This window comes from Vicugna pacos, chromosome 12 (assembly GCF_048564905.1).
Source record: "Vicugna pacos chromosome 12, VicPac4, whole genome shotgun sequence".
Lineage (NCBI taxonomy): Eukaryota > Metazoa > Chordata > Mammalia > Artiodactyla > Camelidae > Vicugna > Vicugna pacos.
In genome coordinates this window covers 4,888,402-4,915,912 of record NC_132998.1, presented here as the reverse complement: position 1 = coordinate 4,915,912, position 27,511 = coordinate 4,888,402, and positions in this window count along the sequence as shown.

The window sequence follows — 27,511 nt, the reverse complement described above, 5'->3', positions numbered from 1 at the left end:
GAAGCCCACTGGAAGCTTTTGATCAAGGGAGTGTGATGTATTGATGTTTGTATGGAAATGTCACTCTGGCCATTCTGTGGAGGGTGCACTTTGTGAGTTATCTCTGTGTGAGGGCGTTTAAAAAATAAAAGCCGGTCTAGGCAGTTTAAACAGAAAAGGAATGAATTGAAGAACCCTCGGGAGCTTATGGAAACTCCAAGAGGCCGGAGAATTAGGTTTGGAGGCTGCACAATCAGCCTGTTCACCAGTGACAGTGCCGCCACCCCAGTGAGGCCCCGACTGGACCTCAGCAGACACAGGTTCCACAGCCTGCACTTGGATCCAGGACTTATGGAAATATATCTAGCTCTGTTTTTTAAAATGCATTAAAAAATGCAGTTTCTGATCTGAGGCAAACCATGGACACGGTTTAGGATCTCTTGTCTAGCTGGGAAACCCAGGAGTACACTTACTGTTATTTTTTCCTTCTTCTTTGAGAAGGATTGCTTTAATGAAAAATTTCCAGTTGCTTCTTTGTTTTCCTGAACTACTGTAGATTCTTACATTTGTGTCAACTTTATTTTTGAAATATTTTACATTTTTTGACTGCCTTCTTTTCACCTGAGTAAAACATTAAGGAGGAAAACTTATATATATATATATATATTTTTTTTTTTCTTCTGGATTCTTCTGGATTTATTCTCTTTAATAGAAATGTTGGTACAACTTTGATTTTAAGGAGCCTCTAAAAGGAATCTGACTTAACCTATTGATGGTCAGATTTGCCGATGCAGCATTCCGAGGAAGATAAAGTCCTGTATTTCTAAAAATGCAGAGCTGAGTTATCACTAACACAACTACACTTTGCAGAAACGAGACTAAGAAGGTCAAGGGTTTGTATGTCCTATATAGAAGCCTCCTGTGGGGGAGGGTATAGCTCAAGCGGTAGAGCGCATGCTCAGCGTGCACGAGGTCCTGGGTTCAATGCCCGGTACATCCTCTAAAATAAAGAAGTCTAATTACCTCTCCCTCACCAAAAAAAAAAAAAAAGAAAGAAAAGAAAAAGAAGCCTCCTGACCAGTCTCTCTCTCCCCCTTACCCACACATACAGCACATTACCTAGAATTCCCGTCACCTAGAATTCCCTGCTTCGGTGTAGCCTGCATTTAAAATGTTGGAGTGCTCATCTCAAGGTGTCCATGTCGCACTTGTCCTGTGGGCTCTGTTGGTAATGGAACAGGTTTTCTTCCCTGGGAAGGTAAGAGGTCACTGGCTTTCCATCCCTTTGCCCCGTTTTGCCACACTGATGGACTAGCAGGCCAGAAAGAAGCATTTACTTGTGACTCACAACAGAGTGGGAGGGTGTCCAGGGACATCTGGTGGGGAACTGAAAAGAACAAAGTTGGAAGCCAGGGTGACTTTTCTACTCTCCACGCTGAAGTTACCCAGATCAGCGGGGGTGGGGGGTGAATATTTAATGTCAGCACATTGCATGCGTAATTTGTCCCATCTGCTTTTAATTTTCATACCAGTTTTATAATCTTAATAACATTTTAATTAAAAATAAATGAACTGAATACTCCAACAGAACACTTTAAATGCAGACTGTCAGGCGGCAAACCCAACCTCTGCTGGAGAGACAAACAAAAGTAAAATTTTCTAAAAATGCATAGCGGAGGTACCTCTCTCTTCTGCTCAGAGATCCCACCGTTTCAACGACCAAGACATCCTAAAAATATTACAGACAGGTTCCAACTCGCACACAGAGGGAGAGCCAGACCACCCTGTGTCGTTCAGTTTTGGAGAACGTTCCTTGCATGCACCGACTGGGATGTTCCCGTCTCACTTCGGTCATTGCTCTCCCGGCGCTTCCTGGCTTGCAGCAGTTGCTCTCCGTCCTGAGCAGACCTCTGAGGCAGCTGACTCAGACTCACACCTCCCCCTGATAACTAGTAAGTGCCCGAATCACATGCCCTTATTTGACCAAATTCATAATATATAAATGAGTGTGTATAAATGAATAACGCCCTGTACTTCCTGGAGAAGTTTACTTTTAAAAAACGCTTTTGCTTTCAAACACTCGTCTAAAGGAATTTCAAACAATATCAGAAAGCGAAACACATAACTGAAGGAGGGTGGGTAGAGATGCTTTTGGATTCAAGACCCGAGGTCCTTTGGAGGGGGCAGTTCTTGTTTTAAAATAGGTCGTGCCGTTGTCCACAGAACATTTTAATATTTGAGATACATTACCAGTCAGCCACAATGTATATGTCACAGTCTGTAATGACTGCATTTTCAAAGTAGACTATTATAAAGTTTTGATTGTATAAAGTTTTGGACTATTGTTTTAGAGAAAACAATACTTACAATTTTAGAATCTCTTCCACAGTGGGGCTGGGATTTTATTAATAGTCTACCTCTTCACTATATCTCGAGATTCTGATTCTATTAGAATTGTTAAGCACTAAGGAAAAACCACCAAATTAAGATCTGAAACAAAGCTGAATTTATTGCTTGCCTGGCAAAGTCCCATCAGTCAGCTGCAAGGTCAGGGAGTCTCTCCAAGTGGAAATTAGAAGGGCACAGAAGGAGGAATCGCATCAAATATGTCAGCCGGCAGTCTGAGTTCAGGCTCTCATTGCCTCCTGTGGCAGAGACATCACTTCTTTATAAAGGATCACTTTCAGATTTCACAGGGCTGATGTGGGGAGACCAGATTTCCAGCCAGTTCAAGATGGCATGTTTACGAGTCCAGTGTTCTAGAGTCATTCATCAGACATGCTCGTGTGCTCATGTTGGAAGCTCAGTGTGGTTACTTTTGCTTTTTCTTCTCGGCAAAATAGATGATGTTGAAATGAGAAGTCATTACGGAGTTCTATATAGCACAGGGAACTATACTCAATATCTTATAGTAACTTTTAATGAAAAAGACCATGAAAATAAATATACGGATGTTTATGTATGACTGAAGCATGATGCTGTACACCAGAAATTGACATATTGTAACTGACTATACTTCAATTAAAAAAAAAAAGAAGTCATTACGATAGAGGACATTAAAAAGCCAGAGCTTTCAGACTTTGAATTAAATAGTATTGGGCAGTTGTGCTCATTCACTCACTCATTTATTTACTTATTCCTTTTTCATATTTGTCAAGTCCCTTTTACATGCCTGTCATTGCTAGATGACAAGGATAACAAATGCAAGCCCATGTCACATGAGACCGGATTTCTTATTCTAAAACCTCTGAGAAACCTAGCATCTTCTACACGATTTGCATCTACTGGTCCCTAAGAGCCAAAATCTGTAGCTCACTGTCTGCCTTAGCATGGCTTCACTGCTCAACACTCTGCATTAAGCTGACTTTATTTTTTTCGGGAAATTCTGATCCAGGAGGACGTCTGTCTCATGAACTTTCTGAAATCCATTTCTTTCAATAGTAGATTACCCAAGTGGTCTTCATCAAAGTAAAGAGCCTCCTTCTCAGAACAATAGATTATTCAACTAGGTTTCTCAGAGGACTGCTTGCTCTTCAAGATGTCCTTTAAAACCTTGTCCTCACCGTATCTGCCAGTTCTAAACTGTTACACCACAAACTCTACCCAGTTCTGTTTTCACACTGAGGGACCACCGAAAACCAGACCCTTATCTTTCCTTTGTACTCTCTCTTGCAAGACGCCACAAAGACTCTGTCAAAGTTACGATCTCCTTTACTGCAATGAGCCATAAACTTGGCTTTGCTTAATCTAAAGACTGCTGGTGGTCTTTTGAGGTAGTTGGCAATCTGCAGGGATTATAACGTCAAGGTGACTTCTGGCTTTAATTTTTTGATCTCATCGAACTTTAGTATGCCACCATCAATTCCTTTTTCTTGTCTGCTCTATGCTGACCAAGACATAAAATTGTCTTCCTTCCTTGTTTTCCAGAATCCCTCAATTCCCAACTACAACCGGAACAAAATCCAGTCTTACAAAGCGTTAAAAAAATCGATGCCATAAAGGGTCCATACATATCAGCAACAACAACTTAAAACCGAATGTTAGACATTATTGCTGGTGAGTCCTTTGATCTCCCCACCCGCTATCTCAGTGCTACTCAAAGTGACGGACTTTTATCAGTTCACCAGGAGGCACCTGAAACTGAGAGTGAGTACTTACAGTCACTGGGCAGTGATGATTTAAAACTAACCTTCCCCGTGAAAAAAAAACCAGCTCCTGACAACAAAAAACTAACCACCCCTCAACCCTATCCTTCACCACAGATTGTTTGAGAGCCATTCTCCAGAATCTCTGGCTTTCAATTTAGTGGGACACCCCCTGCCGCCTTTACCCTTAAGCAACCCGAGGAAACTCAGTTCTCCTTACTGGATTATGTAGAGCAGTTTATTTCCTGTTCCTCTGCTTTGGGTTTACCTTTAATTCAAAGCCTCAGTATGTGGAGACACGTCTACGGCATTCTGCTAAACGATGGGATGTGAACAGCTCCCACCAAGTAACAGCACAAAAGAACTGGAAGAGGTCTTGCAATTTCAGTCTTTCCCCGCCTCTCTCTGCAGAAGTCTCAGAGAAAGACAATGGAGCCTGTCAAAAAATCCTTTCTGTCTAATAGAACTGTGATGTTTTTCCTAATGAGTAGAAGTTGGTACAGTCAGCTTTGGCTTTAAGTAATACTTTTTGCCCCATTATTTCATAGTGAATTAGATATTGTCCCTGACCTTAAAGAACTTGTCATCATTTTGGGAAGAAGTAGTCATGTAAATAGATCAGGACAATACTGCAAACAAGAGAAGGGCAGAGGGAGCCCCAGTGTCCGAGGAATGTGGAAGGAGGGGGACTGAGTGTGCCTGGGGACTGAGGATCCACTGCTTTCTGTCGCTGATGAGATGGGTGAGTGGAATATAGTGGGTGAAAGGCTGTAGCTTTGTCATGGATCTAGGGTAGGATTCACACTACCTCCCTTCTTTAGGCGTCTGTAGTTTATCCTCCAGGAGCATCAATATTCAGTAGAGCTAGTGCTGAGAATGGAGTGATGGCAGGAGTTTTGTGGCTACAGAAGCCAAACGGCATTTAATTGGAATTTCCAACAGATGGGGAATAATGAAATCATTTATTATCTTTTCACAATGAGTTAACTCATAGGTAAACCTCAGATGATCGAATGGATTTATCCAGTCTCTTGCTAAAGATGTAATATTTTCATCCGATTCAACAATGTTATTTCCTGGCTCAATTTAATGATTAACATGGCATAAAAGTAACCATTTCTTGATTATTAAAATCCTATTTGCTGCACATTACAGAGAGAGTCTATTTTAAAACCATTACTAAATAAATAGTCTGTAATAAGAAACGAACATTGAACAACTACCTTATAAAACCTTAATAAGTTTATTAGAGAATGTTAATTCAAAACATGGTCACACAAATTTTTCTCATTAAAACGACTTTTTGATGTTGAATAATATATCAAATAACTCTGCCAGTAACAGTCTTTGGCATTTCCTCCTAAATCTCATGAGTAGAGCGGGGCACTTGTGAAAAGAACAATCAGGAGGTCCAACCAGGGTGGTCCTGAAGGGCTCGGTTAAAACTGTCAGCATCTTCCTAACGCCCAGCTCAGGGCTGACTCTTGTGTTTTGACCAATACGGCTCACTTATGCAAGTAAGTGGGAAACATCTCACCGTGAATCGGCATCCTCAAGCTGTTCCTATGGAACTGGCCTTTCCCACGGAAGAAACATACAGAGGTGCTATCCAATGGCACAGATATTCACAAGCTCACATTAAAGGATTTAAGTACTTATTTCCAAAGTTATCCATTTCACTGTGGATAAAGACCGCTCCCCAAAACCCAATAATGTCACAATTCAGAGATGGCTGCAGTCAGTATTTTGATGCACGTTCTGTCTGGTCTGTGTCTGTGTTTAGCACACACTGCATGTGCAAATGTCAAGGAAGAAATGCAAAGAGTTAGGTATACTGTTCTGTCATGTGCTTCTTTTTCTTTTAAATGTGTTCACTTACTTTGGGTGGCTCAAAATGCCGTCTACTGCTGGCGGGATCGGATCGGAAAACATAGCTTGGTCCTACAGTCCAAGTTTCCTAGTGATTTTCTTCCCCAGAAGTAAATTACACCAGAGGTGCAGACCGCACATCCCCTAGAGGAGACAAAACAGTTATCATCGTGAACTTGTCATCTAGTCCATGTGCTTCAGCGTCACAATTTTGTGTCCTTATATATTATTTCATTTTGGGGTTATTTTAGTGGGAACTTTCTTGGTTTTAAGAAACAGTCTTGCTTGAGACTCCTCAGTGGAAGGATGCTTTATGGTAATGATACGTGTGGGCTGGAACTGGGTCCAGAAAGGCACACCGTTGCCCTCTAAGGCTGCCCTAGAAGAGCCGCTTCTGTCTGCGTATCTGTTTCATTCCCTTCTTTTTACCAACAGTCTTCCTCTGCTTCCTCATAATTCTCATCTCTGTATTAACGCATCGTGGCAGCCCCTAACCTATCCTTTTGGCTCCTGTCTCTGCAACCGAGGGCTCTCGTCTCTTGGTGTGCCGTTGACCCTGCGCATCATTTTATGCCTGACCAGTCAGTCCCTGCACTTCTGGCAGGATGAGGTCAGGCTCACCTGATGTAAAGGTTGGCCTTACCACTCAGGAAGAACTGCAGGTGAGACGGACCCGTTGGAAGGATGTTACGGTCGAGGCGTGCAGGTTCCAGGGCAAACATCTCTGCAGTTGGCTAATAAATTCCCAGGAGTCAAATTCCTGACTCAGAGTATACACATTTTCAAAGCTTTTGGTGTATACTGCCAAATCCATCTCTAGAAATGTATTAATTACAGTCTTACCTGCAGAATTAGTTATTTTTCCCTGCACCTGCAGTGATATTGTATATTTCACTGTCACTCTTTGAATTCCAGATTTGTTACTTTTGAACGTTCAAGAAATAAGTTTAGTCGGTAAATAGTCAGTAAACATATCTTAAATTTTGTTTTACCAATATCATCCACCTCTTTTAAAATGGCAAAGAAATGTCTTGGGTTCATTAAGAAATGCATTTCTCTATTTACTATTGAGCTGGAAACTCATTTTAATATGCCTCTGGGCCATTTTATTTTTCCTTCTGTGATGTTTTGTTTGTATTTTTTCCTAATAGCTTGTTTACCTTTTCCTATTGATTCATAATTCTTTATGTGTTCAGTGCATCCATTCTTTGTTAATTACAAGCAGGCGGATGCCTTCGTCCTGTTTGCTTGCTGGTCTTTTCTTTTATGTTGTCCTTGATGAAAAAGTCCTTGACTTAAATTAGTGTGTTTACTAACCTTTCCTTTTATGGCTTGTTTGTTTAGTCCCTGCATGGTTTGTACTTTGGAAAGCAGCTTGATAACTGCTTTGATAGTTAAATTGAAAACGCTCCTGTTTACAGCAGTAATTCTATTCCTACGTACATACGCCAGAGAAATTTTTGTATTTGTGTAACTGTTTATATCAATGTTCATAAGTGGCATTTTTCTTGACAGCAATAAACTAGGAACATTTCAAATGTTTATCAAGAAAGAAATAGATTTTTAAAAAGTTGTGACGTCATTCAATGAAATGTTAAGTGCTAGGCAGCCATAAGCATAAATGAATTGCAGTTATGTTTCAGTTATCTATGGTTGTACAACAAACAAAACTGAGTGGCCGACAGCAGCAGTGACCTGTTACTTTGGATAATCCTTGGGTTGGCTGGCTTGTTCATCTGCTCATTTGCCAGGGCTCACTCTTGAGGCTACATGTAGCTGGCAAGTCAGTGGGGACTGGACTCAGCTGGACAGCTGGACCTCTCTTTCCACATGCCTGGGTTTCTTCACAGCACAGTGGTTTCAGGGTCGTGTTAAGAGAGTGAAAGTAGGAGCTGCAATCCCTGAGAATCGTACGACATCAGTTGCGCTGCCTTCTATTGGTCAAAAGAATCACTTGACAATCCCAGATTTAAGGAGTGAGGAAATGGGCTCCACCTCTGGATGGAAGGCATGGCAAAGTGACATAGCAAACGGGAATGAACAAAAGGGGGTATGATTCATTGGGCCCCACTATTTTAACAAAATACTATAATATTCTTTTTTTTTAAACAGATGTACTGGGATTTGAACCCAGGACCTTGTATATACTAAGCATGAGCTCTACCACCGAGCTATTACCATTACCCCCCTTTTTTAAGGGTGCATGTTTTATGATCATACAGTTCTTACCCTCAATTCTGTCCAAATTTTCTGTAACCACTAGAAATAGCAGTCTCAAAATTCAAGGGATTGTTTATTTTTTAATATGGAATTTCTGAGTTTTAGGAGGGTGTTTCCCAATAATGTTCTAGATCCTGACACTCTGGAAAAGTCATTAAAATCTGCACTTCATATCTGCCTGGCCTGTGTTCTAAGATCTCAGTAGTCCCTATGATGGTTAATTTTATGTGTCAGCTTGGCTAGGCTATGGTACCTAGAGGTATGGCCAAACGTATCTGGATGTTGCTGTGAAGGTGTTTTTTTAGATGAGATTAACATTTAAATCAGTAGACACAGAGTAAAGCCAATTGTCCTCCAGAGTGTGGTGGGCCTTATCCAATCAGTTGAAGACCTTAAGAAAAAAAGTCCTGACATCATTACAAGAGGGAATTGTGCCAGCTGATGGTCTTTGCACTTGAGCCACAACATCAACTCTTGTCTGGGTTCCTATTTGTTCTGTTTCTCTGGAGAACTCTGGCAGACATATTCTCCTTAGAGAAACTGCTTTTTTACTATAGTTTAATCTACTTGCCTTCGTTTTGTTTTATTCTTTCCCTGTTTCTGTTCTGATAGTATGAATAATGCACCTCTCTAGTTCCCCCTTATTTCCCTGAGTGAATTTGATGGGCCCGTGCCCATTTAATGTCCTTTTAATTTTAATTTTCCTTTTAATTTCCTTTTTAACCTTTGGGTCTGCAATATAATGTGAATTATGAATATGAATAAGGGATCTTATTCCTTATTGTTTACTAATAAATCGACCATTTTCTTCCTGTGGGGGAAGCTATAATCTGTATCTGGAGTTCTAAATACAGCTGCAGAGAGCTTCTTTTCCTGGAGTATCTGACAAAACTTTATGAGGATGTCTTTCTGGAATGCGAACGCAATCCTGGAGATGAAGCAGCCATTGTATGATCATGAAGGAAAAAACCAAACTGTAAGGTTTGAGTGGCAGAAAGAGAGAATTAACTGAATCCTTAACGGCAATATTCAGCCTTAGATGGTCTACTCCATGTTTTTTGTTGTTGTTGTTGTTTTTGGCAAAAATAAGTGTTAAACCACTTTAGTTTGGATTTTCTCTGGAAGGCAGACTAAACAGCTGATAGAAAAGGTGCTTTAGAATTTAGTAAAACAGGGATGGGAATAGCTCAGTGGTAGAACACATGCTTAGAATGCATGAAGTCCTGGGTTCAATCCCCAGTACCTCCATTAAAAAAAAAAAAGAATAAGGGAAAAGGATACAGAATTTAGTAAAGTAAATAAATGAACAAAACAAAGATTGAAACCAAGTATTTCAGTGCTATTCTTGGCATTTATATATTTGAAACTTTTAATTATTCATAAGGTTTTCTGTCTGTTGTCTCTTTTGATCTTGGTCGCAGTCCTGGAGACAAGAGCGGGTTTTATTATCCTCAGTATACAGATGGGGACTATGGGGCCCAGAAAGTCAGGATTCGTGGTTTTTTTAAACCAGGCATGTGATTATACAGACATCAGTTTCTGGCTTCTCATGAGAGAAATTAATTTATTCATTCTTCCAGAGAGAGCAGTAAACAGATACACAAAGCTAAATAAGAAATTTCAAAGACAGATCCCTTTGATTTAAGAATGCTTATTAATAAAAAGTGTTTTTAATGAACTAGCCCCCCCACTCCCCTTTAAGTGTTTAAGAAATGATTGTCAGGCTAGAGAATGGAGGTGACCCTGGCTGGCTTCTTGGCTCAGGTGATGGGAGGTTCGTGATAAAAGACAAAGACCTTGGGTGTGATTTCCTTATAACAATGTCTCCATTAAAATAACTATTGTTTCTTGTAAACTGTGCTGCACAGGCTGGTTTTTAAATGCTCACACTAACCCCGCAGGCAGCTGCTGTTAGGCTCTGACAGATCGGGAAGCTTCGAGGGCAGGATTACGGGGCCACCTCCTACCCTGCGCAGTGGTCACCAGGCTGAGGAGGAAGAGGAAACCGGCTCAGTGAGGATTCACCCCTGACCCTCTCTAGAAGCGGTTCACGGCTCCTGCGCTCTCTGCTGATGACCCAGTCCTGGTATCTCACGGTCTGAAAGGTGAGGCCTTTGCGATTCCTGCCAGAGAAAGAACTGATCCTAGAGCAAATCCGGAGCAGGCTCGGTCCGTACACTGAACGCATTAAGCAGATGTCACAACAGTGTCAGCCACAGAGCATGGAGCGCAAGGCTTCCAGGCAAATTCCTTTACTGGCTGGTGTTCGCAACTGACTTTGCCGTCAGCTTCAGCTGCATGCATCTTCAATGGCAGAGACGTGGGAGATAATTCAATTACTTAGGAAAACCTGAGCAGTACATAACCTAGGAGATTACAACAGCATAGCCTTCCTTCCAGAGTTTCCTGTAATATCAACAACGTCTTGTATTTGTGATGTGCTTTACAGCAAACAGACCTTGTAACTTTTTCACAAGGAAGTGGGTATATAATGGGAAAAACACATGAAAGATGGCCACTGGCAAAGATCGAGGTTTAACATAGCTGTCCCCTTGATTAGCTGAGTCATTTCAAGCTAATCAGTTCAATTCTGGATCTCCTTATCTATACAATAATAATAATAATAACAAAAGTAATCAAACACTTCATTCAGCTGTTAGGATGCCCAAAACAGCGGTCATATAGGCAAGCCCTTTATAAGTTATAAAATGCTATAGAAATGTGACGAGTGGTTCATGGTCATCATTTTATTTTATCTTCATGGCAGCTCCGTAGGGCAGTTGGGGTGGAAATCACGTAGCTGCCTGCACTCAGCCACACAGCTGTGATGCGCCCACGCGCCTGCCCGGGGCAGTGAGGGCGTGAAGAGCGCCTCAGACACCCCCACGACACAGCAGCTCTCAGCTGTGTAATCACACTGTGCATGGCCAGTTAGACACAGTGGCATGGTGAATGGCTCTCAAACTGACACAGCACCCTGCCCCCAGGATCACAGACAAGAGACACACGTACGCGTATATGCTTGCTTTCCCAGTGAGGGAACTGAGGTTGGATAATTCAGATGATTCGCCCAGGGCCATCGTAAATGGTTGGTCCGGGATCTGAGATGAGGAGTTCTGCTCCAAAGAACCGAGCATTTACAGCGTCACTAGCCTACTTTCCGAAAGGAAGCAGCGTACATCCCAAACCCACCACTGTTCTCACGTGTTAGTGAGTCATTGTGCCCGTTGTTGACCAGAGTTTACAGCGTAAGCTTCTTGCCATAGACACTCTGTTCTCTTTCTAAAATATTTTGGCTAGTAAAGAGTCTGACGATCATGAAACCGAGGGAATCATCAGTGAGCTCTATTAAATTATAACTTGCTTGCTAAGTAATGAACTGTAACCTGCCTTCACTGATCAAGCTTGCTTTGACTGTCTTTTTCTTACAAAAACTTGCATGTCTTCCAAGTGTCATGAACCTGTGTCTGTCACAATCACAGCATTTCTGAGCTTAGAGATGATCTTCATAACTCCCTCATATTAAGGAATTCCAAGGAGTTAATTGGCTTTCCCTGGGCTGCACGGCTGGTTTGTGCCAGAGCGGGACCAGATCTAGTCCTTGGTGCATCATCCTGGACTCCTTTCACCACCTCTCCTTGGCTGTGCGCCACGTTTAGAGTCTCAGCTGATGGGCACAGCGGGTGGCCACGTCCCCGCCGGGCACGACCAGGCAGGCATGCCTCTACCGTGCGCCGCAGCATCGTGTACACATTGAATGATAGGTAGAAACAAAGGAATGTTATTTAGACCCCAAGGACATGGTGTCCATGGTGAAGTATTGGTTTGGCTTTTCTGTAATAATAAGAGAAGGAATAGAAAGAGCCAAGAGGAAAAACCATTTTGGTGCCAAGCTAATAACTCACATCCTTCGACATTTAAACGATTAATGCAATATTTAAAAGAGAAGTTGTAGCCTCGCATGAGGTGATCTATTGGCTAACCAGGCTCCATGACATTTTGGAGAAGCAAAGAGCAGTAATTATCGTACAAGAGGTTTTTAATGGGGGCCCAGAAGGCAGCGGCCAGAGACAGGAAAGCAGCGCTAGCCATCTCAGTGCTTGTCACCGCAGCGAGAAAGACCAGGAGCTTTTATTTTCTTCTTTGTCCTACTATCCAAACTCATTTCCCTAGATGCACTTTGGATTTCAGGGGTGACCCCTGAGGGAAGTTATTGGCAGTCCAGCCCAGCTGAGCCACCGTGGGGCACTCATCCTTCCGAGAAGAGCTTGCGTTTCTCGTCGGACTCTTTGCCTTAGAGTGGCCCGCGCCGTGCGGGACATCCGGGCAAAGCCGCACTGGCCACCTTACCTGTCATTAAAGAGAAAAGAGAAAGGCTGAGATGTGGTCAAAAAAATAAGAAAGCAATATTTATCCTTAGGAGACAGGATTAGGGCTTGAAGGAGAAGGTGGTTTTCCTCAAGTCTGAGCATGGGGGAGAGAAAGGCGAGCTGAGCTCCCCTACGAGGGTGACTGTGTGTGCGCAAAAGGCAGTTGGGAAAAATAAATGACCACTTCTGTGCATGAAGTGTTACTGACAGCATTCTAGGGCTTTCAACAGGAAGGAAGCACAAATCCTGCATTTCAGGAAATTAAGGACCGGGGAAGAGAAATAACTTTCCCAGATTCTGAGTGGTTAGCTGCAGACTGTGGGAACCCAGGTGCCCTGCCTCCCAGCTCAGGGCTTTTCTGTAACTCCATGAAAAGATATGTAAGTTATTAAGGGAAGATTCCCCGGCTATCCTTTCTCCTTCCTTCTTCCCCGCTCCCTTTTCTCCTTATCTTCTGTTCATTCAGTGTTGATTGAGAACCTGCTGTGTGCTGGGCACTGTTTTAAGACCTGGAGACACTACGCTTGATGCAGTTTCTTTCTTTCTTGCTCGTCTTCACATTCCCAGTGCCTAGTATGTGATAACTAGCTGTAAACGTTGAGTGAAAAAATAAGGCTTACGTACAAGAATGAGAAAGTCTATTTTTTCTTTTGAATTAACCAGTGAAATTTTGGCGAGGCCAAGTTAAATTCTACTGGACAATAAACTGCATTAGATTGCTATAGGTAATCTACATTAAGAATAATACAGAAACCCTGTATTTATCACTTTTAAAGAATTTGATTCGCTCAGAGGAAATGATTTTCAAAAAGTTTTTGAAGACGTAGTGTCACATCTTGTAAAGTATCAAGGTTTGTTTTTTAAAAAAATTTTTTTATTGAAGTGTAGTTGATTTACAATATTAGTTTCAGGTGGACAGCAAAGCGATCCAGCCATACATGTACATTCATATATACATTTCAGGTTTCCGGTAGGGTCTAAAGGAGGCATTCATTTGTTGACACATTTTAACTACCCTAGTGTCACCAAGAAAAAGGCAGCCAGTTAATAATCTAGAAATAATTTTAATCCATGACAACACAGTTGTTCCCTGCATTTATCCTGTAGCTCGATCGTACAAAAAAATTTTAACAGGGAAAAAGGTAGAGTGTCTGCTTAAAATTTCAGGACAGATGACTCATGGAGATCAATCCCTAACTTGGATTAGGGCAATATTATCTCTGCCAGCTTTCACAGCCAAGGTGAATGACTTCGGATGGGAAATGTCTTGCTGGAAGATGCGATATAAACCCAAGGTATGACTGCCAGCCCTATTTTCACATTTCAGATTAACGTGATCTTGGCATTTTGGGAACAATAATGATATTTGATTCTTCCAGTTAACTAATCACCGTATTCTCTTTACTGCCTCCCGATGCCGTCACCCTCTGCTCTTTCATTTTCTGTCTTGAGTTAGAAAGTTTTTTTCCTTCTTGTCAGAGGCACAGTTCTCAGTACTAATTTTAACTTTGATGAGAAACCATGTGACGGAATGAATAAGCAAAGAGCTTCCTCACTGAACCAGGCTTGGTTTGAATTATTTAGTTAAAGCTATTTAATTTGGGAAAATGATCCAGATAAAAATTGGCAAAAAGAATAGGTTCAAAAATAAATACTCTTAAGTTGTATATTGACTTCCTCCCACCTACTGACAATATTGATTGGTTAGAGTGGACATTTTGTGATATTTTGTGCTTTTAGAAGAAGTTTTTAGATTTTAAAATTGTTTTTCACATGTTGTGGCTGTAACTCACTTCCGAGGAATTGTCTGTTCTGCATTATTTCTTGAAAGATGGAAACAACCTAAATGACCAACAACAGAATTGGTTAAACAAAATTATGGCGTGCCTGTATCATGGAATACTACGCAGTCATTAAAAAGTATATTTCAGAAATATACTTGACAAGATATATTCATGTAGTGTTGTTAGGCTTAAAAGGCTGATTAAAAGTAGTTTTTACAGTAGTCTATTGAGAATAACATGTAATACAAGTATAACATATAGAACACATAACATAACTTAGAAAATAATCTATAATAGATTTACTAAGAAGTTAACAAAATGATCATCCCTGAGAGTGAAATTATGTTTTTCTGCTTATATTTATGATTTTTCTATGATGAACAATACATTGTAGTAAGAGAATAACAAGAAACAAATAATTTAAACCATTAAAAGAAACGTTTATAAATTTTTCAGCTTGAGTTTTTTTCTTTAAAATTCTATTTTTAAACAATGTTAACTGTTTTAATTGCCAGTGTTTACACAATATCAAAATTGGTTGAAAATTCTTTTCGATCATCACTTTATACTTTGTTTGCAGAGAGTAAACAGTATTAACTGGGGCACAGTTATTTTAATAGTGATGAGTGTTGAGTTTGTCTCAAATATTTATTTATTACACATGGTTCAGAAGAGACACAAAATAAGTGGAAAAAAATTTTAAAGCAAAAAAAAAAAAGTAGGGGAAACTGAGAAATTTCTAAGTGACACATAAAAAATTTGCCAGAACTTGCCCTGCAATGTACCAAAAACACCAGAAAAACAGTGACTCAGAAGATTCACTTTCAACCAAATAGCTGCTTTGGCTAAGTTTTAAAATTATAGTTGATTTACTACATTATATTAGCTTCAGGTGTACAACATAGTGATTTCATATTTTTGTATATTATACTCCATTTAAAATTGTTATAAAATACTAACTATATCCCTGTGCTGTGCAGTAAATCCTTGTATCTTACTTACTTTATGCATCATAGTTTGTACCTCTTAATCTCATACCCCTTTCTTGTCCTTTCTCCCACCCGTCTCCCCACTGGTAACCACTAGCTTGTTTTCTGCGTCTGTGAGTCTGTTTCTGTTCTGTTACAGTCATTCGTTTATTTTATTTTTCAGATTACACATATAGGTGATAACATACAGTGTTTGTCTTTCTCCATCTGACTTATTACACTTACCATAATAACCTCTGTGTCCATCTCTGTTGTGGCAAATGGCAAAAATTTTACTCTTTTTATGGCTGAGTAATATCCCATTTCATGTCACACACATACCACTTCTTCTTTATCCATTCATCTGTTGATAGACACTTAGATTGCTTCCATATCTTGGCTACTGTAAGTTCTGTTGCTAGAAACATTGGGGTGCATGTGTCTTTCCAAACTAGTTTTTGTTTGTTTTCTTCAGATATATACCAAGGGGTTGGAATCCTGGGTAGTTCTATCTTTTTAGTTTTTTGAGAACCCTCCATACTGTTTTCCACAGTAGCTGCACCAATTTACATCCCCACCAGCCTTGTACAAGGGCTTCCTTTTCTCCACATCCTCACCAATATTTGTTGTTTGTGGTCTTTATGATAGTCATTCTGACGGGTATGAGGTGATGGCACGTTGCAGTTTTGATTTGCATTTCCCTGATGATTAGTGATGTTGAGCATCTTTTCATGTGCCTGTTGGCCATCTGTATGTCTTCTTATTTGGAAAAATGCCTATTTTTCCTGCCCATTTTTTAATCAGGTTGTTTGTTTCTTAATATTGTGCTGTTTGAGCTGTTTATATATTTTGGATATTAACCCCTTATTGAACACATCATTTGCAAATATTTTCTACCATTCAGTAGGTTGTTTTTTTATTTCGTCAGTGGTATCCCTTTACAGTGCAAAAGCTTTAAAATTTAATTACATCCCATTTATTTATTTTTGCTCTTGTTTCCTTTGCCTTAGGAGACAGATCTAAAAAATATTGTTAAGATTTATGTCAAAGAGTGTTCTGCTTAGGTTTTCTTCCAGGAGTTTTATAATTTTTGGTCTTACACTTTGGGCTTTAATCCACTTGGAGTTTATTTTTGTATATGGTTTGAGAATATGTTATTGTTTCATTATTTTACACATCACTGTCTAGTTCTCCCAGCACCAAGAGAATGTATTTTCCCCACTGTGTATTTTTGCCTCTTTTGTTGTAGATTAACTCACCATATGTATGTGGGCTTATTTCTGGGCTCTCTGTGCAGTTCCATTGATCTATGTGTCGCTTTGTGTCAGTGCCATACTGTTTTGATTACCAGAGCTTTGTAGTATAGTCCGAAGTCAGGGAGCATTATACTGCAGTTTTGTTCTTTTTTCTCAAGACTGCTTTGACAATTCGGGGTCTTGTGTTTCCATGTGAATTTTCAGATTATTGTAGTTCTATGAACAATGTCATGGGTAATTTGATAGGGATTGATTGCATTAGATCTGTAGATTGCTTTGAGTAGTATGGACATTTTAACAATAGTAATTCTTCCATTCCATGAACACTGAATATCTTTCCATTTCTTTGCACCATCTATAATACCTTTTATCAAAGTTTTATAGTTTTTAGAGCATAGCTCTTTCTCCTCCTTAGGTAGGTTTATTCCTAGGCTCTTTATTCTTTTTGATGTGATGTTAAACAGAATTGTTTTCTTGTTTTCTCCTTCTGACAATTCATTATTAGTGTATTTAAAAAACAATAGATTTCTGTATATTAATCCTGTATCCTGCAACTTTGCTGAATCCATGTATTAGTTCTAATGGCTTTTTTTGGTGGCGATCTTAAGGTTTTCTATGTATATAGTATGTAATCTCCAAATAGGGACAGTCTTACTTCTTACTTTCTGACCTGAATGGCAAATCCCACTGGTTTTCAAGCCCGCTAAGGATACTTGTCTTCCTGGTGTTGAATTGTTGTATTTTGTAAATATAACAATTGTAAATTCCATACCAAATTTAGTTTAAAAAATTAGAATCAATACATAACTTAATTAAAACAGTAGATTTATCAGGTTGTCTTGAGATGGTGCCAGCTATTCCTGCAAGGCGCTTGAGGTGCAAGCAGTTAGGCTGCGTGGAAATGCTAAGTCCTTAATCAATACAGTGAAGTATTTCCAACTCCCCAGACTGGTAAAATCCAGCAATCAGTGGCTCTGTGATACAGGTCTGGTACAAGCTGGATTAAAAATACTATTTTTTAAAAAGTCCTACCTCTTGTGTAACTATTGCAGGAAATTCTTAGAATTAATCCTTCTCTCTTTACTCTCGCTGAAGTACCCCAAGTTGTTGACTCCACGGATCCCATTCCCCAAGGGCAAGAGAGCGTCCCAGTATGAAAAGGAAAATTGTCTGCTACCTGCAAAGACAAAAAATAAAGCCACCTCTCTTGCTAATTCCATCCCAAACAGTCCCAGGCTGCTGCCCATATAGAAAATAAAATTGTTCTAAAAGCAATAATGAATTTGAAAACAACTCACGCTCCAGAAATCTGCTTCCAGAATTATTACAAAATTCCACATTCTACGAACAAAGCCCATTAGTTCTCCTATCAACTTGTTTCTTGCTACTCTTCTCTGGAGCTGTTTTAAGTGCCTAACAAAGGTTTGACTATTTATATAAATACATAAAGGAGAGCTGGGTACCAAGTCATGTCAAAGAGCTCAACTGTTTGGCAGTGCTAAATGCCTCCGACAGCTTGGTTAGCCACTGAAAAATCACTCTAATGATACACTCGCTAGAAATGTCCGTGGTTGCCTTAGAGGAAAAAAAAAGGCCGAGCCAGAAAAACACTGGCTGTCCAGCCCTATCATGAAAGCAAAATCTGCAGCTGAAAGATGCTTGTCAGACTACGTGAGAAAGTCTGCAGAAAAATTCAGAGGAAAGTGTTCTGAGTGGAGGGGAATACAGAGGTAAAGAAACCTGAACACCCTGCTCATGAGGAAAGCAAAAATCCAAGACCTTATTTATTCCTTCAGTCAACAAACAAGTCAAATACTGTTTACCCGGCACCACACTAGGGTCAGTTTACAAGATGAATGAGACGCAGCCCTTGGAATGTATGCACTGCAGTGTTAGCGAAAACCCCGGGTTGGGGTGGGTAAGAGAAATAACATGGAAAGAACCTAAGTGAGACTGGGTCCTACCAAGGGAACACCTTGGGTGCCATTTTTACACAGTTCTCATTGTGGGGCCAATTTTAAAAGTTGTACAATAAATAGAAAAATGAAAGACAAAACATCAGGTCTGGTACCATTCAACTGGGGCCTTTTGGCCTCAGACGAATGCATAAGAAGCTGATTGGATGGAGCTTGGTGGGGAGGACAGGCCGGGCTGGGCTGTGTGCAGGCAAGAGAGTGAGGAGGGCCAGGGGTGGTTCTGAGAGCTTTCCTACAGCTTCTAGATCTCCATGGAGATAAGTTTTGTCACGATCTGAGTCTTTGGTTCTCATAGGCCGGGCGCTGACGGCTCAGCCCTGGACGGCTGCGACTTCAACTAAGTCGCGTGGAGCATCCATTCGAAGCACTTATGCAACCAGGCTGCATCTATTTCTAATGAAGGGAAGACGGCCGCCCGCAGCGCTGACGGCTCTCGAGCCCTGAGAGCCCGCTTCTCCCAGAGATGCCCCGAAGCCGGCCCCGCGCAGCTCTTCCCTTCTGCCCTTTGGTTAACTCAAGGCAAAGACTTCTCCGGAACTGGGTAGATTTAAGAGCTGTTGGCTAATTTTGGTTGGATTCTTTAGTCAGAGAGGGAAGAAAGCGGCTGGAAGCAAGAGGAAGAGTGAAGAAACCTGAGGGTGGAGGACAGAGAGGGACTGTTTGGTAGCAAATTTATTTCTTGTTTATTTGAATACATGATGATGGCCCTCAAGGCTGAGATGACTTTGATTTGGTTTTAGGTCATCCTTATCCCAGCTTCATTCCCAGTAAGAGATTTTATTCAACAGTAGATGGGATGCTTCAGTTTTCTTAAAATCTGTTTTTTCTGATACACTCTGAGGCAGTCTCAACAGCTGCCCCATATGTACCATATCAGATGTGATCTGGTTTTGCGCCCCGACTTAAAGGAGCCATGAAACTTCCTCTAGTTTTAGCGCTAATACAGTCATCGTGAGCCCTTGGATGGGCAAGTTCCCTCACCTGTCTGCGCCTCGGTTTCCTAAGAGGGCTGGCTTGGAGGCTGGCTCGCAGCTCTAAAACTGTATGATGCTCGTCTCTGGGCAACCGAGCACCAGTGACATCCTTTGTCTTTTATATCAATAAATGAGCCTTTGTTTTGGTACGGTAATTCTGACGGGTCCTAACAGCGTGTTTTGTTGCCACAATACAATACTGGAAAAGAACCAAAACCATAATTCAAGGGAGATTTAGAGTATTTATTTGTCATGAAGCTAATTTTGAGGTGTTTTCTGGTTTGGGCCTGTAAGTTTTACTTGGCCACGACGAATTTAGGAGGCGGTGGGAAAGTAATTTTCCTACTGTTTGCACACGTATCTTTTGATCCGACTCATCCATCTCCCCTGAACCAAAGCCTGCTTTGTATAAAATTTGCACTGCTTGTCCCCTAACATACTAAGCCCCCAAACAAAAGCAAGACAGAAAGCATGCTCAGGCGAAGGACTGGAGACAGTGTGCGCAGAATCGTGAGCAACAGCTGGCCAAGGACAAATTCAAATGTAAGCATTTGAAGGGTTAGTATCCCAGAGAAAAGCTTTTTTGATAGTCTCTATTTTTGACTAATCAAAATAAATCTGTAAAATTACACTGTGGCTGAGAATTTGTTTTCCTCCCCATTTGGAGGGAAAAAAAAAAAAGAACAATCAAAAGCATTCAGAGACAGATCCCCAGCTGCAGTGACAGTTCCAAACAGGTAAGCACGCAGGGTCCTTGGGCGGGAGTCCAGGGACTGAGTGCTGTTCAGGAAGACCCTGAACTTGCAATTCATTATTTAGAAAACGCTCTCCTTGCTGCTAAGCAAACACATAATGGTCTCTGGCAAGGGAATTCATTTGAATTCTCAGCCCTGAAGCGAAGCAGTCAGGCAGGGCTGCTGTGTGCATTTCTAACTGCAAAATGAAGAGGCTCCTCAGAGAGGTGGCCCCCCCTGCTCTAAGGATCTTAGCCTAAGGGACAGGAAGGTGGCTGCGTCTTTGAGACTGATGGGGAAAGTGGTGATTAGAAAGAATTGATCAGCAGCCTTTAGGGAAAAGAAAAAGGGAGCAGTAACACAACGCGTTAACTGAAATTTCTCGCCCCTTCTCAAAGGAGAGTCATTATGAGGGCGAGCGGTGCTGGGCATTTGAGGACGCTCGACCTAAGAGGGCACAAAGTTGCAGACGGGAGCCTGCTTGCCGGAAGGTGATGTTGGAGGCTAGCTGAGCCTGGTGGCCATTTTGGGAATAACTGAAGCGATGGGACAAGCACGGAGGGTACGGTGGGTCAACACAGTGGACAGTGGTGGGGAGGGAGCCACGTGGTCCCATGATTAAATGTCTCTACTAAATGTACACCCGCAACCACACTAAAACAGAGTGGGGGAGAAACGAGAAGAGAACCAATGAGGTGCTCGTGGAGCACAGAAGTGAAAACGTTATCTTATTTTGGGAGAACCAAAAGAAACATCCTGAAGGAAGAGGGGAAGGATTTGGTAGGCAGAGGAGGGGCCGGTGCATCCCGGGTGGAAGGCACCATTAGGGCAAAAGCACTGAAGATGAAACTCTGAGTGGTGGGGGGTGATTTGATGCAGCTAAGCATAGCATGGGGAAGACAGGAAATGAAGTGGGACGAGGGCATTTGGGGCCAGACTGTGCAAGAGTTTTACATGCAAAATGTTTCTGAGCTTTATTCTGGGAGCAACAGAAGGAGCGGAACACAGTTAGAGCTGAAGGCTGGGGGGAGGCTGAGAGCTGCTATGAGGCAACGGAGTAGGTGAGAGTTAATGTTGACCACATCAGAGGGAGCTAAATGGAAGGGCTGGGCGTGAGACGCATCACGGAACCGGAGGGTACTGGATCTGATGGCTCATCACCTGTGGGGAGTAGGGGGCAGGAATGAGTAGTTAGAGAGTTGTAAGCCTGGGTGAGTAGAAGTGGTACCCCGAAAGGGGACGGGAAAAGACCCCAGTTCTTGTCTTACCCCAAATACAAGAATTCAAGCAGGAGACGGACGTGTCATGCAGTGACAGGTTTTAAAGGTTTTAGCAAAGTGCACCTCCAAGAACGGCAGGGGGCCGATCCAAGGGCAGACAGCAGTGGGCTCCGGTCCTCTGTCTGATACCCTCGCTTGGAGGTGGTTTCTTGATTGATTGACAGCTCTTGCCCCCAGAGCGCTTAGTCATGCTCCTCCCCTTTTCTGCATGTCCTCACCCGTGATGCGCGCAGGAAAATCCATTGGTGGGGGCCGAACTGCAGTGCTGATTATGTTACAATCAGCACTGGGTCATGGCCGGTTAGGTCCTTGTTGCTGCCACACAGCTGCGGCTGTTGGGGTCTAACTGGTCTCTCGCTGGCGCTCATTTAGAGGAAGCAAAGCCCCTTTGTGCTGGAGGTGGGCACACCGCCGTCTTTGGGACCATGGTCCCTCTCTGCCACCTGTCTGTCTGGCGTCCCTACATATCGAGCTGCCTAACGGAAGGACCACAATGCCATGAGCGAGGTAGAGAACACAGAAGTGGGGGGCAGTCTGAGGAGGAAGGATTCCATTTTGGATGTGCTACACACATGAGAACAGAGAAACGTGCCCAAGAAAATGTCCTGGGTACATAAGTGCAGACCTTGAAGTCATCCCTGACGTCTGAGCTGGAGACAGAATTGGAAGCATCTGTCATAAAGGTGACAATTAAAGTCATGATTAAAACAAAGACGACAGGTTCGCCAAGGGAGAAGGGAGAAGGGGAATGGACGACATTCTGGGGATGCCAGCACGGAGGGAGCGGAGAGAGGAAGGCCCACGTGCAGGAAGTCGGGGAGAAGGAGCAGAGAGGGCCAAGCCCTGGAGTCCAGCCTCCTGAAAGCCAAAGGGAGGGCGGTTTCACGGAGGGCTGGTGTTCACCAGGCTCAACGCCCGTCAGGGAGCCGAGGGGGACAGGACAGAACTGACGCCCTAAAGTGGCATTAGCGAAAGATCACAAAAGGGCGGTGCCCATTACGGGGGCAAGCGCTTGAAGAGGGGGTGGGGGGTTCAGAAGTGGAAACAGCCCGTGGTGTAGTTAGCATATAAATCTCCCTTCTTTACTGACAGAGGAAATAGTTCGGGCATTGAAATGCCATGGTGATAGACAAGGGCTTGAAAAAGGTAAACATTTACTCAAAATGGTACCTTCCATATTCTTATTCCAAACCTGAAAAACCACTGACTCTCACGTAAGCTAAAGTAAATGGAGCTGATAAACAAAACGTTAATTTGGTTACCCGTGTGTTCGTGTCTTATTCAGCACACGGTGTAAAACCAAACACTCCTGCAGACGTGGCACATTCCCACGGCTAACATTTGCTGAAGTTTACGTGTTACCTTTAGAAATTAGAGTAGTAATTACAATGAATATTCTACAAATATTACCTGAGTCCTCACTGCCTTCTAGGATTATAGGGCCAGACGGTCCCTCTCTGCCTTGGTGGACCTCACATTTTTCCCACGGATACGGTGTTACTGCCGTAACCTTAAATGCTCAGAACCACCCTTCAGACCCAGTCCTGCAGGGCCGAGGGGGGCAGGGGCCGGCCGCCCGCCGTGGGGGCCTGAGTTCAGGCTCTCCTCTGCTGTGGGCGAGTTACCCAGCCCCGCTTTTCTCTGCTCAAGGAGCCCTTTAGTGCCTGACCGGCACCTCGCCAGGGACGGTGCAGAATTTCACTTAACTTTTGCAACAGACCTGGAGAAGGAGGCAAACGGTCTTCACTTCGCAAGTGGAAAAGCCCAAGTTAATCTGATCTAAATCCAAACAAGACACACAGGATTCTCTTTCTCGCTGGTTTCCTGCTTAACAATTCACCCCCTTCCCGATGCTTCTGGTATCTTTTTCCTGCAGTATTTTTCTACCTGGTTTTACCAGCATGTACTCATCTGTCTTGTTTACAGTCTGTCTTCGCCACGGACTGTAAGCTCCCGTAGGGAAGGCACTTGAGTTCTTCTGTACCTGCTGTGTCCTCAGCGTGTGAACCACGTAAAAGGTGCTTGGACGGGTGGTGACCCTCAGGACAAGAGTCAGAAGAAGCTCCATGGGAATGTGTCGTGAGGGTCCTTGCCCCCCCTCCTCTGAGATGGATGACCTTCACCGCTGCCTGAGCATCGTGACTGGGACAGGCGGAGACGGCCGCCCGGCACGCGGAGGGGGCGGTCTGGAACCCGCGTTTACAGGAGGGTCGGGGAGCCGGGCAGCAGGAAGGCTTGGGGTCAGACTCAGGAAGCGGCCCCATCACCACGGCTTTCAGGGCAAAACCCAGATTAAGACAAACGATATTTGAACACCGAGCTTCCCTGAGAACTCTGTTTGCATGTAGTCTATAGCGAGTGCTCGGTATTTCTGTTCATTAATGTGGTAAATGTAATTTCTACACCTGCTGAATTAACCGGCTACATTCCGGATTTTGTTCCATTGACCAGTCACTGGCCACTCGCCTCACAGGCCGAGTTTCGTCCTGGCCTGGTCTCCTCAGCGTATTCAGCTTTTAACTTCAGCCACCTTCATTGTCACACTTTCGTCTCTTCTCCTAGGACATCTATTAAAAATTCTCTAATTTACCTCATTTCTTGAGACCATGCTCCACTTTCTCGTGTGCAGAGCCTTGTGAGGGTCGCCCTTGAGAGGCAGAAACTGGACAGCCGGGCAGGTCAGGGCGATATCAGCAACTTACGACGACACAGATGAGGGACCCACTGTAAACTGAGTTCGGATCTGATCGGGGAATATCTTGAGTTAAATTCAACAGTCTGTCTCCTCTTCCCGAGTGAGTCAGCAGCCCTCTGGAAGCTGATGTCCCACTCGTGACGGAGCCCCCGCGAGCCCCCGAGCCGGACGCGGGGGTCTGTAACCCTGCCCCCAGCGGAGTTACTCGTGAGGCTTTCCAGGCCCTCATCTTACTCCCAAGGGCCCGCCAGGTCCTGGGAACTCTGGGTCCGTGTGTCACGGCCAGCGAGAGGCAGTGAGAGGTCAGTGAGCAGAAGGGCGTCTCTGTGGGCCAGCCTCACCCCTCCCTGGACCCTGGCTTCAGTACTGACAGGCGCTCCCAGAAGAGGCCCTCAGGGAACGCCGGTTTGATGACGGGGCTGGAACCTGGTAGCTGGAGGCCGGAGGTGAAAATGCAAATACGGGCTGAAAAGCCCACAAAACAGCGTCAAGCTAGAAAATTAGAGAAACCTAATTGCTTGTTGTCCTGGGCCCTGACTGCTCCCCTTCCTGTCAGCTGCTCCTCCTCCTTCACAGCCCCGTTCTCAGGGAGCGGACCTGGCTCTCTCTGCCTTCAGGGCACTCTATCTTGTTGGCATTTACTTTTGCCTCTCTTGCCATCATTCTTTGAAGATTCCATCTGAGGGAACAGAAGCCACACTTTATGCTGCTTTTCAGGCGAGGTCAGTGCTTTGGACGTGGTGGGGCTTTGGTGAACGTCTTAATTTTAACAGATGTGCTGGTTATTCATGTGTCGCTATCCAGACGCCACTCCCGACCTCCTAGTGGACACGGCTCTCCTGTGCTGACTCTGCGGGGCGCTGCTGCCCCTCCCCACATTCTTGAGCTGGTCTCTGCCTCCGTGGGGGGCAGAGGGAAATGACCCCTGGATTTCGACGCCAAATGACATTCGCTGAAGCCTCGATCCAGCACTTACAACCTATGTGTGACTTCGGTGAAGTCACGATCTTTCTGATCTCATTTCTTTCCTCTGTAAATAAGTTTCTACCTGACAGAGTTGGGGTAAGGATCAAATGGACTCATATGAATGTACTCTGTAAACTGGTCAATGCATGTAGTTATGTACATACATCCATTTCAAATCTCACTGACCATTTCTCACTGTACCGACCTCGCCGTGTGTGTTGTGCGGAGGGTAAAATGAATGCCATGTACACTTGCAAGTACCTAGCACCGGGGAGGCTTCGGTGAGGAGAAGGGGTGGGCCGTGCATCTGTGGGAGGAGCACGCCAGCCGAGGCACGGCTAGCGCAGCGACGATGTGGAAGGGGAGAGTCTGCACGCATGCGGAGAAACGGAAGGATGGACTGATGTGGCTCGAGTAGAGGGAGTGAGGGCAGGAGTGATACAAACGGAGTCTGGAAAAATAAGCCGGGGACAGATCACATAGAAATGGTAGAGATTTGATTTCTTTCTAAGTGCAGTGGTGGATCATTTGAAGCTTTTGAGTAAGGGAGTGGAATGATCCTACTTACATTTAAAAAATATTACAGTGGCCACTAAGTGGGGAGCAGACAGTAGTGGGGCCCACATGGAAGGAGGGAGAGGAGCTGGGAGGTGTGCAGTCACCCGGGGGCTGATTGATGGGGAGACGTGCTGTGGAGGAAGAGTCAAAAATCACATATAAGTGCATTTACTGATGTTGAACGCTCCACATAGTTTGGCTACAACTGTCTATTCTCACTTTAACTCACACTTCATTCCTCCCTGTCCCTCGGTGCCACCCACGCTGGGGGAAAATTGTGCCCTCTCGTGCATTCCTGCACCCATGCCTGGCTCATATCTCCTCGTTAAAGTGCCCTGTCTGTATAAGTGATCTTTAAATTTCCTGATTATGAGCATCCCCCCATAATATGTGCATGTTTATTTTATAAACTGTATGCACGTGTATTATTAATTCATATGGTAAATGTTAGTAAAGCCTGATTTTTAAAAAATATAAAAAGTGGGTACCAATGAAAGTCCCCAAAATGCCTGCCTCCACTCCAGCAGCTGCGGTGTGAGCCTCGCCCCGCCCCTCCTGGAGCCGAGCACATCTCCCTCGGTGAACACATCTCCAGGCTGTCAGTGTCCACTGACTCTTTAAGACTGAACTCAAGCTGCCTTCCCTGCAGAATCGTCCTTAAGCACTCATTTTTTTGCTCTGAAGCCCTATATACATTTGAATTCTACTACGTGCGTTAAATGTAGCATTTCTCACTCACCGTTTGTCCAGTTGCTCTCTGTCATGTCCCTGGTTTGCTCACCTCGACAAGATGACCCACTGAGTGTCTAATATACAACCAGTATTCAAGTTGCTGGGTCTCAAGAAATGACAGGACCAGCAAGGACTCTTTTCTCATAAAGCTGACATTTGAGAGGGAGGGTGACAGCAAATAAATAAATAAACAAATAAGTAAATAAATAGACAGACAAATATCCAAGATAATTTAAAACGATGAACGATTGGTTCTGTGGATAAAACCACGTAGCAGGAACGCTGGTTGGGATTAATGTGATGAATGAACGCCTCCGGGGAGGTACCACTGTAGCTCTGTCCTATACGATGGGAAGACTCGGAAGAGCTAAGCTCAGCTGAGGTGAGATGGAGACGCTGCCATTCCAGGTGTGCGACTGACCTTTCACCACCTAGCTCGTTCTGCTTCTACCTTCGTGGTCATGAAGCTTATTCAGAATTTCTTTGCCATAGTGACCAGTTCTACTCTAGAAAGGCTAACCAGTAACTTAAACGTAAGTATGATAAATCAGTAAGGTGAACGCTAGCTGCTGTAACAAACTAATCCCCAAATCTCAGCGGCTACACATAGTAGAGTCTGATTTCTTATTTATGTGATAGTTCAGTGTGGGTATTCCTTGTTCGCATGTGACCGTCTGAGATCCAGACTTCCTCTGTCTTCTGGCCCCATCCTCCTCGAGAATCTCAGGGTTCTCAGCATTCAGCCAGAGGACAGGGCAAGAAAGGAAGGGATCGCATACGGGAGGATTTTGCGGACCTGCAGGAGCAGTGGTGATGTGCACATTCTAGAAAGAGACTATGTCTCAATGCAGAAGTGGCTGGGACCTTGCAGTGGTCCTGGAAGAAGAGGAAATGAGTTTTGTGAAAGGCAGGCCAGTTTCTGCCACAGTCAGCTTCTCCAGGGCTCCTCTGTCTAAGATCTGAAAAATAACCAAACTTATCAAGCACCAGAAAGCCAGAAAGAAG